The sequence below is a fragment of the Myotis davidii genome, unplaced genomic scaffold, assembly GCF_000327345.1.
Source record: "Myotis davidii unplaced genomic scaffold, ASM32734v1 scaffold130, whole genome shotgun sequence".
Taxonomy (NCBI): domain Eukaryota; kingdom Metazoa; phylum Chordata; class Mammalia; order Chiroptera; family Vespertilionidae; genus Myotis; species Myotis davidii.
Window position 1 is genome coordinate 252,943 of NW_006285040.1, and position 14,973 is coordinate 267,915.

The window sequence follows — 14,973 nt, forward strand, 5'->3', positions numbered from 1 at the left end:
TAAAGAAAGAAATGTGGAGGGAGAATTATCAAACATAATATGTGAACACATCTCAAACAGTAAATGATACTCAGTATATACTTACTGAAGTATGCATGTACTCATTCTTTGTATCATTTTTACCAATCATGATTACAGATCACATATAACCTGTCAGAACATATGCTATTCACTGGCTAGAAAAGATGAATAATAGACTGTTTCTGCTCCATAATCTTATTCCGTTGAAGAATATAGGATTTAGCCCGGCCACAGTGGCTCAGTAGTTGAATATTGACCTATGAACCAGAAGGTCATGGTTCAATTTCTAGTCAGGGCACATGCCTGGGTTGCAGGCTCTATCCACAGGGTAAGGCATGCAGGAGGCAGCCAATTAATAATTCTCTCTCATCATTAATGTTTCTATATCCCTCTCTCCCTCTCCCTTCTTCTCTGAAATCAATAAAAATATATTTTACAAAAGATAGACATCTAAAGATTATAATTACAATAAAATGACTAAGTATAGGAGTAAAAGTGAGAATACAGGAAAGATCCTAACCCATCCTAGTGTCACTTTGGAATTTAACAACATAAAACTTATGTGTTACACTTATGAATTAATAATGTACTGTTCCTTACTTTTCATTTTACTTTAAATCATTTCCCATAAAATACACTTTAATGTTTAATTTAATACTAAAAATAAGCATTTATCATCTATGTCATCCAATGTCACTAAGCAAAATCAAATAATCCCACTGTGTGTGTGGTTTTTTTTATTTAAGTAAAACATATATAGACAAATATAAGAATCCTGAGTATGGCTCAATGAGTTTTCTCAAGCTGAACACTGCCATGGGGACCAACTCATAGGCTAATGACTCTGAATATCACCAGCATCCCAGTAATCCCTTGTGTCCCATCTGGTCATTTCCCTCCCCCAAGTGAAACCATTTTCCTGACTTTCCAATAGCATGACTCAGCTTTACCTATTTTTTGAATTTTATAAAAATTAAATCATATCCAAGATGCACTCTTGTACCTAGCTCCTTTGGCTGAATATGAGGATGTAGGGTATTTCCACATTATTAGATTTACAGTTTTATTTTAAATAACATTTAAAAAATATGTTTTTTATTGATTTGAGAAACACTGGTGTAATAAAGAAGCATGGATCGGCTGCCTCTTGCATGTCCTCGATGTCAGCCATATCAGTACATGTCCTCTACTGGAGATCAAGCCCGCAATCTGGACATACGTCCTGATGGGAATCAAACCAGCAATCTTTTGATGCATGGGTCTACACTTAACCAAGTGAGCCATAATGGCCAGGGTTTAAATAACCTTTTTTAAAAAAACATTTTTAGATATACTGAATTTTTATACAAATAGTAAAGAGAATTACTATATGCCCACATTCAGTTTTACCTATTATTAGAATATTAAATTAGTACAGCACATTTGTCACAATTAATGAACCAATATTAATATATTATTGTTCACTAAAGCTTATATTTTCCTAAAATTTCAGAGTCATCCCTAATGTCTTTTTTCTGTTGCAGGGTCCCACCTAAGACACTATATTACATATAAGCATCATGTCTCCTTAGGCTGTCTTGGTTGTTAAGACTTGCCCTGTTTTTTTTGTTTTGTTTTGTTTTTACTTTGACAGTTCTGAGGATTACTAGTCAGGTATTTTGTGGAATGTCACTTAACTTGGATTTGTCTGATATTTTCCTCATGGTTAGACTAAGGAGATGTGTTTTGGGGAAAAAGACTGCAGAGGTAAAGTGCCATTGTTACCACATCACATACAGGGGACTCACTATCAATATGACTATCACTGTTGATCTTAGGCTGAATAACTTGGCTTCAGGTAGCATTTGTCAGGTTTCTCCACTGTAAAATGACTCTCCCTCCCCTCTTTCATACCCTACTCTTTGAAAGAAAATAATATATAGTATTAAATAACAAGCTATGCTACTCAAAGCACAGCATCTTAAGTACTCTACTACCTAGAAACCTACCCAAAAGGACATTTACCACAGGTCCAATATATGATCTCCATGTAGAAATCCAGAAGAATCATTGTCTTTACTCACTACAACATGCTACCTCTTCAACCCATATTCCGTGACAACAGAACAAAACAACATGCAATGCCTGCTTCTGATATCTACAATTCTGTTGTTATGTTATGTTTTTCTTGGTCTTCCCATTGCTAATTCAATCTTATTTTACTTATATTTTAATATCATCTCAATTCTCATTTGTAAGTATTTATTCAATTCCATTTTTTCCACAAAAAAAAGGATCCATGTCTTGTTTTCGTAATAGGCTATAAACAGAGCCAAGTAATCTGCAATTTTAAAAAGAACAGAAAAGGTACTGGTGTTGGAGATGATGGAAATATCCAGCATGCTCCAGAGATGACGAGACATGCAAATGTTGGCCAGGCATGGTCAGAAGAGAGCCACAGGGATAAATACTTGGTTTTAGTCAACAGCCAGCTTTAGATGAATAGGTGGTGTTTGAGATGAATCTTTTCACTGTAAATGAAAGTCATGTAAGAAGGCTTTCTATCAAAGGTCTCATTTCAAGTTATTTAAATTCCCCTATGGTTTATGAACTCACAATATAAACCAACTGAAGTATATAAACCAGCGACATTATTTTACTACATGAAATACCTACAATGACAATGTTCTATCTGAGAAATACAGGAACTGAAATGCCTTTCCAAATGCCAGGGCAAATGAAGAATATGACTATGCATCATGAAAAATGAGGTAGGCCTCGTTCTAAGCTCAAAAGTTTATGAAATATTTTAACCCAAGAGGTAACAGTAAATGAAAATATGCAATTCAATTTTCTGTTGACTCAGGTGTAAATGCAATGGCTACCTCTTAAATGTTCCAGAAAACACTGCACTCCTTGTGTGCACTAACCTGGCCCATCTATCTACCCAATACATCTTTAATCCCATCAGGCACCTTATTACAAATGTGGACAAAATTAAACATCATTCATTATAATATGTTTGACATTTTCCAAACTTCTTGTTCTTAGCATACTTAGGTATTTCCTTTTGACTTTTCCCCTCATCAGCCCTGCTATAAAAATCAGCACTTTCCAGGGGATTGATATTTCATATATTGGAGTCAAATAAAAACAATAGCCAGCATTTATTGAATGCTTACCCTGTGTCTGGACTTGAACTAAGTGCATTATTTCAATGAGTCTTAATTATGAGGAAGTTATTATCATTCCTATTCCCCCAAAATAGAAATTGAAGATGAGAGAAGTTAGGTAACTGGCACGAGTACTCACGTAGCTTGTAATAGAATGTCCAAGTCTGAAACCCAGGTCTCTTGAGTTCCAACCAAGGATTTCTAGGGCCTCAGCTGAAATGATTTAGTTCCAAGGCTATCACCGCACCCACCACCACTTCATACAGGTTTTCGGAAGCCCTATCTGGGAAAGAGGTAGGGCTCTTCTGAGCTTACAGTGAGGGGTAATTGGTCCATTTTACACTTTGGGGACATATTCTGTAATATTCATCAAGTTCTCAATAAAAATATTTAAAATAAATTTTAATGTTATAAAAGAGTAATCACTAAAGGTATACTTTATGACTCACTTTACTAAATATTTATAGTATTTTGACCAAAACGAAGAATCTTTTTTTAACCATGTTTTCATTTTCCAACACCATTAAGTCTAAATGACTTGTGTTCACAGTACAATCACATAGAGAAGAGAAAGTATAGACCAACTGGAGACCGGGCAGACTCTCTTCAAATGCCTTAAATTTACTACAAATAAGCTAAAGAAGCCGAAAGAGGAAGTTTCATATATAACGTATGAATCCTAATTGGTTTTAAAATGACAATGTAAGTTTTTATTTTGTTTTTACCTATATATTTCTTATTGCGTTCAAACCACTTTATTATCAACAAACTTGTATCTGAATTCTAATTCTGTTTTTAAAATGAAGGAACATAGCTCTATTTTAATAGTATGTTTATTTTTGAAATTAATTTAACTCTAGTTATAATAACTCAAGAAGCAAGTTACAGTACTTGTTCATGTCATAAATATTTACTAATGACCCACTAGAGGCTGAAAGACTATGCTAAGTCTTGAGAAATCAACAATGAAAGCCTAGTTACTGACCTCAATATTTTAGAGAAACAGATGTGAAAGCAAGAGTCACAATGCAATATGCTACAGAGGTGAAGGTAAAATGCAGTGGGAACGCGTAGAAAGGGAAGTTTTAGTGTGCCTAGAGGTGAGATGTGGGAGTGTGACAAAGAACAGATGACACTCACTGAGCAGATGATGACTAGTCAGTTTCTTGGAGTTCTTGTCAGTGGGTCACAATCTAGACAGAGGGACCAGTGTTTAGGGACAGAGAGTCAGATTAGAGCTCAGCATGTCTGTGAAGTAGCCACAATTCAAGGTGATTACAGAATCACGTGTAAAGATGCACAGTATGGGAAATGAGTCTGAACAGGTAGATGATTAAGGGTTTGTAGGTAACCCAAGGGAGCTTAAAATTTTTTCTATGGATTGATGATTTTCAAGCTGCATGTTCTGCTCTGCAGATACACTGCGGTCCCTTAGGTCACTTAGCGAGGCATACTGGGAAGAGCTGAGATCAGGGCTCTCTATGTCCCATCCCATTCATTGAATTTCACATCTAATCAACTCCATGTAACTGAGATATTACATAAAAATAATAGTAATTGAAAGAAGATTCTGTTGACAAAAAGAAAAAACCTCATGTGTGAAGAAGAGTGTTATGGGAAATAGTCTGCTGTTGAAGAATTTTTAACAGGGAAATGACAGGTTCAGATTTGCAGATCAAAAGGATGATTTGGTGGCTGATGGGGCTGAGACTGAATAGCAAGGATGTTGTTCCAATTGTCCAGGTGAGAAATGACAACAACCTGCAGGGACTAAAGAACAAAGGAAGGGATAAATAGTAGACAGGTTTTGGAAGGTAGAACAAGCAGGAACTGGTGACTGATTAGATGTGAAAGGTGAGGCGGAAAGAAAAGATAAGGAAGGTATTAGCATTTCTGGTTGGAGTACAGCTGTGGGCAGTATAAGGGATACCTAAAGAGGGATGGAGTTGAAGGATGGAGCCAAGAACAGTAGAGAACAGGATGTACTCATCATTTAACATACTGGGCTCGAGGTTCTGGGACAACCAGATAAACATAATTAATATAAGAAGGATGTTAGCCTTGAGCTCACGATTGAAAATGCCTATGGATTCAAGTTAATGCTCTCCTTAGTTTAGTGATGGAGAGTGAAGCTGCATATGGATGATTTGTCCCTGGCACATTTTTTCAGAGACAACAGGGACATTTACTTATATTTGCTGTTTTCATTTGAAGGAATGCAAGTCAACAAGAACAGAAGAAAAACCCAGGTGTTCCTACATAGTCAAGAGCAGATGGATAGATGTCGATAAGCCTGGATGGGGTTAAATTTCCTCTCTATTGTCATAGATAGTGTTCTCTGTAGGAACACTGCTTGAGGATTATTCCTCATTTCAGGTGGGATAAAGGACAATGTGAAACTATGAAAATAATCCCTGAAAAGAGGGTTCTCTTTTTATCGTAGAAAGTCTGGAGAAATTGTTAAAGAACAAAAAAAAAAAACCCATTTTCTTCCCTTCCCCATGCATTTTTTAGAAACTATATAGTACTCACATATTTCTGCTGTCACTTATCTAACTGCATTATAACTATGGCTTTTGTTAGTTGCAGTCATTCATCAGTTAGCTCTATCAGACCAGGTATTGTAGGTCTTGGGTAGAATGGCTGAGTCCCCAGCTGATCCACACTACATGACACATAGTCCTCAGTAAACATTTGATGATTGAATGAAGTGAGGAGGATATATAAATATTTCTGCATATAGAACAGGTCAGAATCTACTCAGCATCAAGCATAATTCTCCACTAGGTGAACATTTGGTTTAGTTCCTCATCCTCACCATTTGTCTTTGTTTACTTGTTTGATAATACCTCTTTCCTCCTTCCCCATCTCTACCTCTACTCTGTTCCTCTGGTTGCCAGGGCATTCGTCTTACAATGGCCCCTTTATTTTAAATTTTAGGCAATGGATATTTCTCTCACTCACTGCTTCTAGTTCCTGTAGGAAGTCAGCCAAGTAACTGACAGCCAATTCATAGATTGCCCATTTCCAGAATGGCAAAGTGAAAACTGCCCAACCTATAAGCAAGCCCAACCTTAAGGTGAAAGCCCAACAGTGGTAGTGCGGGTGAGACTCAGAGGGCCAGAGAAGAGCTGGGCTTTGTTCTTCTTTGTCTTGTTTGCTTTGTTTTGAGAGTAGTGAGGTCACTTGACAGTACTATATGACTACTTTTCAATAAGGATGAAAGGGCTGGCCAAATGTTGTCTTCTGAAGAAAACAGCAATAAAATTCATGTTCTACATTTGGCCCACATCCTTGTGCTCCATTCACAGACACATGCAACCATTCTAAATGTAATTCCAGCTCTCTCTCCATGTGCACATAGTTAGTTAGTGCATAAATAAAGCACAGTCTTTTCTAATATTCTACTGTCTTCTAAACTGCTGTTGGTGAATTACCAAGCTATTATGCAGCTCTAGAATGACTGCCTTCACAAAACCTTTATGTGTGCCTGTGTAGTGTTTCTCTTTCCATATGGTATCAAATAGGTTTGCATTAATGTTATTAATGCAGAAATCCTTGTAATATTTATATGTCACTGATTTGAAGTCAGTAATGTTGATTTTAAATAACAGTAAAGATATTTTAAGGTGAAGAAGTAGGAGAATCAAGAAAGCTACTATCATTTTGGGTCTTTGGATTTTGAACATATAGAAAGCAATTCTATAGAATTTTTCACTGAGCTTAATCAGTCAAACTACAGAAGAAAACAGAATGTGATATATACACTGATATATTACAAAAGGAAGCAAAATGTTCTTCCATTCATTAGAACTTTAATTTCATTTTTATAATCTTCTTGCTATAAAATTTATTATAACTAACATTTATTTGTTTATAAAATTTGAGTTAAAAACAATAATAACTAATAGGCTAAAATAATATTAAAATGATAAAAATAGATTAAGTGGATCAAAAATAATAATTATCTAATATCCTATATAATAAAAGGATAATATGCAAATTAACCCTAATGGTGGAACAACCAGAACTAATGCTTGACCAGTCACTATGAGGTGCACTGACCATCTTTCAGTCCCTTTCCCCAGCTGGCAGGCTCCCATTGCCCATTGGAAAATGCGGAACTGGGGGTGGGTGGCAGGGTACATGGGCGGTGCCAGGCCAAGGCCCCTGCCCTGCTGGTTGCCCCACACACAGAGGGCGACCCGCGGCAGGGGTAGGTCCAGCAAGCAGGTGGGAATGGCCGACCTCTTGGTCCCTCCCCCCAGCCGGCAGGCTCCAATCGCTGATGGCAAATGGGGAACTGGGGGGTGGTGGTGGCAGGAGGCGGGGCTGGCTGTGGGCAGCCAGGGAAGATGGCCCTAATTGCAGGTCAGGCCGAGGGACCATACCCTTGCATGAATTTCATGCGCTGGGCCTCTAGTTAGTTGGTCAATAGATAAACATTATGTGTCAAATGGCTAAGCACCAAAAAAAAGTCACTTGCTGATGATAAATATCATTCATTTGCTTGTTCTGAGTTTGTGTAAGGCACAGATGCTGAGTTACGTCACTAGATACTGAAGTTTGAAATAAAATCTGTTGCTTTTCCATAACAAAAGTGATTTCAGAATTCCTTAAAGTTAGCTGCATAGGTAAAATCTTGGCTTCAATTCTATGAAAGATGTGTCTCAATTCCTCCAAAATAACATATTTCATTGGGATTATAGTATGTGTCACTAATTGGATAATTTTTTTTGAGGTCAGGATTTATAAACAGAATAATAAAATGTTTGTTCCTTTTCTTCCTAACCAGATAAAGAACTATGTAGACATATAGAGGTAGAGATATTTTAAAGGGAATTAGCACATAATAGGCTGCATGTGTGTGTATATGTGCATGTGTGAAGTAAGACAGTGTAGAGAAGCATTTCAGAGCTAAACTGTGAAACCAGACTGCAGATAACCTGTTTGTAAATCTCAACTTCGTTATCTCCTACCTACATAACTTTGAGAAGGACCAGGACCTTTCAGAGTGCCTTGCCTGTTAGAATTCAATGAATAAATAAATGGAAAATCTCAGAAGTGTGCCTACTTTACTGTGTTATTAAATTATAGATGACTATGACTGAAATTCTCCTAGCCTATATGTGTCATGAATTATCCTTAAGTATTATCAAAATAACTGCTTAGCTTTTAGATACAGTTGTTTTAAAATGTCATCATATTATAACTTCATGACTGATTTTGATGAAATAACATGTCTTTGGTGCCATTTCTATATGTATTTTTAAAAGGTTAGTATGATGCCTGCCACCACTGAAGGAGGAGTTCAAGAATTAATGAAACTACCTAAAATAACTAAGAAGGAGGGTGGCATATTATTAGAGTATCAATATTTCTTTACCTTTATGTGTTACTCTGCATACATTTTAAGAGCAAACCCACAACGGTACTGTCAAATCAGAGTTCTCTTTAAGGGAGGTCTTTTTAAAAAGTGTGTGGGAGAGAGTGAACTGAAAGCAGAAAAATAGGAACACATAAAGATAGAGGAAGTAGATTCATCTACTAAGAAAAAAATTATGAGAAAAGCAATACTCAAATGTAAATTACTTCCCTTCCAATCTATTTCTTTTCATGCTCAGTAGAAAATGAGTACTTCAGGTCTATCTTAGTATGTGCATATATACTAGTAACCCAAGCTCTTTGTATGCTCCAGAATCAACTTTAAAATATCAGCTCTTATTTCACTGTGGTGATCTATAAAGATGAGGTTGCCTCTACTTTGAGTCCAGTAAATTCCTTCTGAACTTTAATGTTTTAAATAAATATTTACTATCAGCTTATTCTATTGTCACTGGCTTCTTTATGAGAAGAGTCAACTCCTAACATTAAAAATCAGTTTATCTGTGTGTAAGTCCTGAATGTTTATAGAAAATATTGCTAAGCAACTAAGGAATATGGGAGACTTCTGTTTCTCACAATATAGTATACCAGACTAGATAGAGTAGAAAACATGAAACTTCTCTAAAATGTATTTTTAGATTTGATAAAACAGGAAAGGGACTGTCCAGGTACTAGACACAGAAATGTAAGCACATGAGATGGTGCAAAAGCAAACTTAGTGCTGGGGAGGAAGGTAATTGTTTGGGATTTGACACTCACCTGCATCCATCAGAATCCTGGAAGAGCTGTACACTCTGTGAAGGGGTAAGTAAGAAATGTCTATATGATAAGACACAGGCGTTTTTCTGTACTGTGGATGCAGGAAAAATAAAATTCTCCCCTCCCCCCACCCCAGGAACTTTTTGAAAACTTTGCCTGAGTTTGGAATTAAAATTTATAGAATCTGAACATTGTGGCAACCCCAGGAATAGGAATCATAAAGGGCTGTCTAGCAATGAGCTAGTGATACTATCTGGCAAAGGTAGAGGCAAGTTTGGTCTTAAGAGATTTTAAAGATTTAGATGACCTTAGAATTAAAAAGTGACAAAATATATAAGGAAATAACTCACTATGATTGAGACTTAGCATGAAGAATAAACAATACAAATAAAAACCCAAGCACTTAAGATAATAAAAATACATTAAACTGTGACATAAGTATTTTTTTTAAAATATATTTCATTGAGTCTCCACAGAGAGGAAGGGAGAGAGATAGAGAGCCAGAAACATCGATGAGAGAGAAACATTGATCAGCTACCTCCTGCACACTCCCCACTGGGGATGCGCCCGCAACCAAAGCACATGCCCCCGACCAGAATCGAACCTGGGACCCTTCAGTCCACAGGCCGATGCTCTATCCACTGAGCCAAACCGGCCTCGGCGACATAAGTATTTTTAAAGTGACTAATGGCATACATTAAAAAATAGAATAAGATACTGTGTATAAATGCAAGTAAACTTATAATCAGGTTAAACATCAGATTAGACACAGTTAAGGAGGAAAATAGTGAACTAGAAAACAGATGAGGAAATAGAGCAGAGTAATATAAAGATTTTGAAATACTAAAAAGTGGTTAACATATATAAATTATAGAATAAAAAGGAACAACATATAATAAAAGTTCTCAGTGGAAAGGGTCAGAGAAAGAGAATGAAATTAAGGAAAATAGCAATAGGTTAGTAAAAGAAAGAATGGCTAAGAATTTTTCGGAATTGATGGGAAAACTTGAATCCTCTTATAAATGGGAAAAAATAAGATGTGAGAGTGATTTTAAAAGTTTACTTTTGGGATCATCATAGTGAAATGGCCAATGACCAAAGCATATGGAAGACCTTGAAAGCAAACAGAGAGAAAAGACGGATTAAATGAGAAAGATTGAGAGTTAGGCAGACAGCTGATTTCAGACTTCTCAATTGCTACAGTAGAAACTAGAAGACAATGGGTTGATGTTATTAAAAGGATGAGTGGAAGTAACTGTTTGCTTGGAATACTATGTCCAGTAAGTCATTATCTAAAATGAAGGATAAAATTTTTTTCAAATAAAAATCAGAGACTTCTACTGCCTGCCTGTAGCCAAATAAATAAAGGATGTACTTTAGGAATATTTAAACTGAGTCAGAAAGGAGTGTGAAGCAATATTGAGCAAATAAACTGGGAAGTATAGCAGTAAATATAAACATGCATTGCTAGTATAAAACAGTAAGTATAACAGTGACTACTTTAGGCATATAAACCAAGGCAAGTCTAAAATACTGAACAGTAAGGCAGTGAGAAGAATTAAAACATTCTAAGATCCTCTTATTGGTCAAGAGACATCTAGAAATACTTTTATGCCTGTAAAATTTGCATTTTAGATATATGCACTTGCAGCAAGCAAGCATGCATGTTAAAAATTGAATGTAGTCTCTGTAAAAAAAACAGAAGAAAAAAAAGCATGTATTTCAAACGAGTTGAGGGAATTCAACAATGAAAATCAGAGGTTCTTGACTTTAAGATGCTTACTGTTGGATGGGAAAGACAGAGATGAAATTTCATACAAGAAAAGATAAAATCTGCTTTATCCTAGAGAAATCTAATCTCTCTTGCCCACATTTTAAATCCTCTCCCCTTTACAGCCTAGGGGGAAAAAGAGTTCCAATAAACTTACATGTTTCCTAGACTTTAAAAAGCGCAGTGGTGGGCTCTGCCAAAAACACGTAACAGAAACAGAATCCATTATGCAACATATGTGTGGAGAGCTCTAACAAGTGTCTGCAAACTGGCCAATACATGTGCTTTACATTAAGTCTACCCCACTCAGTCTCACTTATATCCAAAAAAACGACTGTCTTAGAAACAAAATAAATGTAACCAGAAAAATGTTTACATAGTTCCCATGCACACTGCTTTCTGAAAAAGATACCCATCTTTGTCCCCTTGCTGTCAGCGCATCGTTTCTGAATGGAAAAAAGAAAACACACCGTGAAGTGAAAACAGGACGACTGCACATAAAAAGCAACACTTCCAGGCTTGATGCTCAGCCTTCCAGGGAACAATCCATCTTCATGAATAAAGAACATAAACTCACAGGATAACAGAACAGTTGAAGAAATGATTATAGGATCCATGTTGCTGTTAAAAGAAGAACTATACACAGCTGAACCAGGACAACAGAAAGCAATGTAACTGTACTAAGAATAGGTCAAGAGACATTGTTTCAAACAAAACACACAGGAAAACACACAAGTGGTTCTTTTATTTAAGAAAGGTACTAAAAAAGGGAGGGAATGGGTTTGTGAGCTTTTGACAAATCTGGCGTTAACAGTAAGTTGTTGAGTCCATAAGAAATGGACTGAGATCTAAGGCTTCGAGGCATCAGGAAATGTGCCATTCAGAATATTCCTGAAGAATAACTTGGAGGTACATCGGAGCCAATTCCCTCTTTTGTGAAAGCAGCCGTGTGTCTCTGTATGGCAAGCCAGCAAACAGTTAAATAGCCTATTATACTCCCCTAATTTTTTTTTTTACAAAGCTGGGAGGCCAGAAATGAAAAATGATGCATTCAGGAACATTATTTTTAAATAGGTACGGTGTATATGGAATCATAATTTTCTCCATCTATCCAATGTAAGAGGCTTGATAATGCACAACAAAGACTACTATTACAGTGCATCAGCACCAAGTCACATTTTAAACCCGTACTGCATACAGTTCAAACTTAGTATATGATGTTAAGAGAATCTTAAGTTAATAATACGACTGCTTATGAACCACGCTATGATATCTATCAAGCCTCTACAGACTTAATCAGTCAGCACTTATTAATTATCTATTATTTCAATGAGTACAGAGTATTAGAATGGTTTATGGGTTATCTATGACTAGTATTCAGGAAAACTGAGAAGTAGTAAGCTCACCTCAGCCACTTAAAAGCTACATGATTTTGGCTTAATCTTTGTATGCCTTTGTTACCTTATCTGTGAAATGGGGGAAGTGATAAATGAATTCCCTACATATCACCCAAAGTAGAAATAAGGAAAAATTAAAGGACAGAACATAATGAAGTTGGGTTATCTATATATATAAAAGCCTAAGAGATTGCCACAACCGAAACAACCGAATGGATGACCGAATAGGCTGCTTGGGGTGACCAGGCCAGCAAGGGGGGGCACTTAGGGGCGACCAAGCTGGCAGGGGGCGGGGGTGGCTGCTGGGGGTGACTAGGCAAGCAGGGAGGGCAGTTGGGGGTGACCAGGTTGGCAAGGGGGGCACTTAGGGGTGATCAGGCAGGCAGGTGAGCAGTTAGGAGCCAGTGGTCCCGCATTGTGAGAGGGATGTGGGATCGGGCCTAAACTGGCAGTCGGACATCCCCCAAGGTGTTGTGGAATGGAGAGGGTGCAGGCTGGGCTGAGGGGAGCCCCCACACACACACCCATGCACAAATTTCATGCACCGGGCCTCTAGTTGATTATAAAGGGGTATATTAATTACATATCCAGGGTACATTTAGTGAGTTTCTGCTACACTTTGCAGATATTCTTCTATATATAAGTCTAATACCATGATACAACTTCCATTTAAACATCTTCATTTAGAGACAAACTTTAAATGAAGCACAGAAAATAAATGCCTTTCCAAAGTCAGATGTTCAGCTTATCATATCAAGGTGAAATTATATCAGTACAAAATTTTAAATAAATAAAAACTGCCTATTTTATTGCCAATTTATTTTTCATGCTAGGTATAAAAGTGACTTTTTATCTTTTATTCCAATTATGAAGAGAGGGCAGAAAAATTTAATATGGATTATACACTTTTGAATTTGATTTTCAGCCTGCTTTATCTTTATCACTAAACGATGGTCCAGGATACTAAATCTCTGGACCATGATCCAGTTTGTTTGCTTTTTAACAGATTTATTGAGGTAAATTTGCATATGATGAAATTTGCCCATTTAAGTGCCCAATTCTGTTTAAGTAAATGATTTTTAGTAAATTTACAGATTTGTGCAACTGTTGCCAAAATCCAGGTTTGGGACATTTCCATCACCACAAAAAAAATACCTTTCATGCTCATTTGCAGTCAATCCCTATTACAACCCCTAGTTCCAGGTCACCAGTAATCCACTTTTTAAATCTGTATATTTGCTTTTAAAGGACATTTCATATAAGTGGAATGATACATCCTATGGTCTTTTATATGTGGCTTTTTCTACTTAGCATAATATGTTTGAGGTTCATGCATGTTGTAGTATGTGTCAGTAGTTGGTTACTTGTTATTGCTGAATAATATTCTATTACATAGATATTTCACATTGTGTTTATCTAATTATTATCTGATGGATATTTGGATTGTTTCTATTTTCTGACTATTATGAAAGTAGTATGTGTATATACTTCATTATAAATTAGAATGTCTACAGTAGCATTATGCATATGTATTATATGTATGTGTATAAGTATGTGTATATGTATATTTATGTCTTCAGTGTTTAGGCTTGGGGACATTGGTACTGAGATACACAAGCCATAACTTTAGATTTTCCAGGTGCTCCCTTATTATTATTCTAAGATATCTTGGTGAAGAGAGGCAGGAAGTAGAATTGTTAAGAGCACAGATGCTAGAGTTGGGTTCCTTGGGTTTGTAAACCAGTTTACCAGTAACCAGAACCAATTCTAAGTTAGGCAAGTCACTAATTCCCTTGGTTTTCTTCACTATAGATTGGGGGTAATGACAATCCTTTATGCACTTTGAGTGAGGGTTACATGATGCAAACCACATATCCCAGTGTTCATTAGATGTTAACTATTATAATTACAACAGTACATCAAATCACGTGGAAATAATTTTTAAGAGATTAGTGGTGCTGTTGAAATAGAGAGTTTAGAAGATTTCTGAGTATTTTCCCACTAAGAGATTTATCTCTTACTCTTCTTAATACAATACACAATAAGCACAAACACCAAATGGCTTTATATAGAGGGCAGAGATACCGATTTTCTTGTCTGGTCATTTATCCCACAGTCACTGGCTGAGAAATAATCTTTAGTAAGCCTTTGTTTCAAGATGGAGCATCACTGCATCCAGAGACAAGTAGCAGAATTAGGTTTCTATCAACCAATGAACACTCATTCTTTTTGTTATTGCGTCCTCTGAACCTGAGACTAGCCACATGACAGGAGAAAAGTAATAGCAAATAAACAGAGAAGGCAATGAAATAGCTTCTCAAGCTTAATTTACTTATTTACCAAATATACACTGTATATTATGTGCCAGGAATAGTTCTTATCCAAAAGTAGCAACTCATTTAATCTTCATAACAATCCTATCAACTAGTATTTATTTATTACCTCCAATTTCAGATGAGATAACTGAGGCACAGAGAGGTTGAGTAAT

The 14,973-nt window shown here is 36.4% G+C and overlaps 1 protein-coding gene across 3 annotated transcripts in view; it reads right to left on the minus strand.

The window, feature by feature from the left end:
* PRR16 (proline rich 16) overlaps nt 1-14,973 on the minus strand; it is a 216,596-nt gene that overhangs the window by 95,744 nt on the left and 105,879 nt on the right. The gene's annotated exons all lie outside the window — the stretch shown is intronic.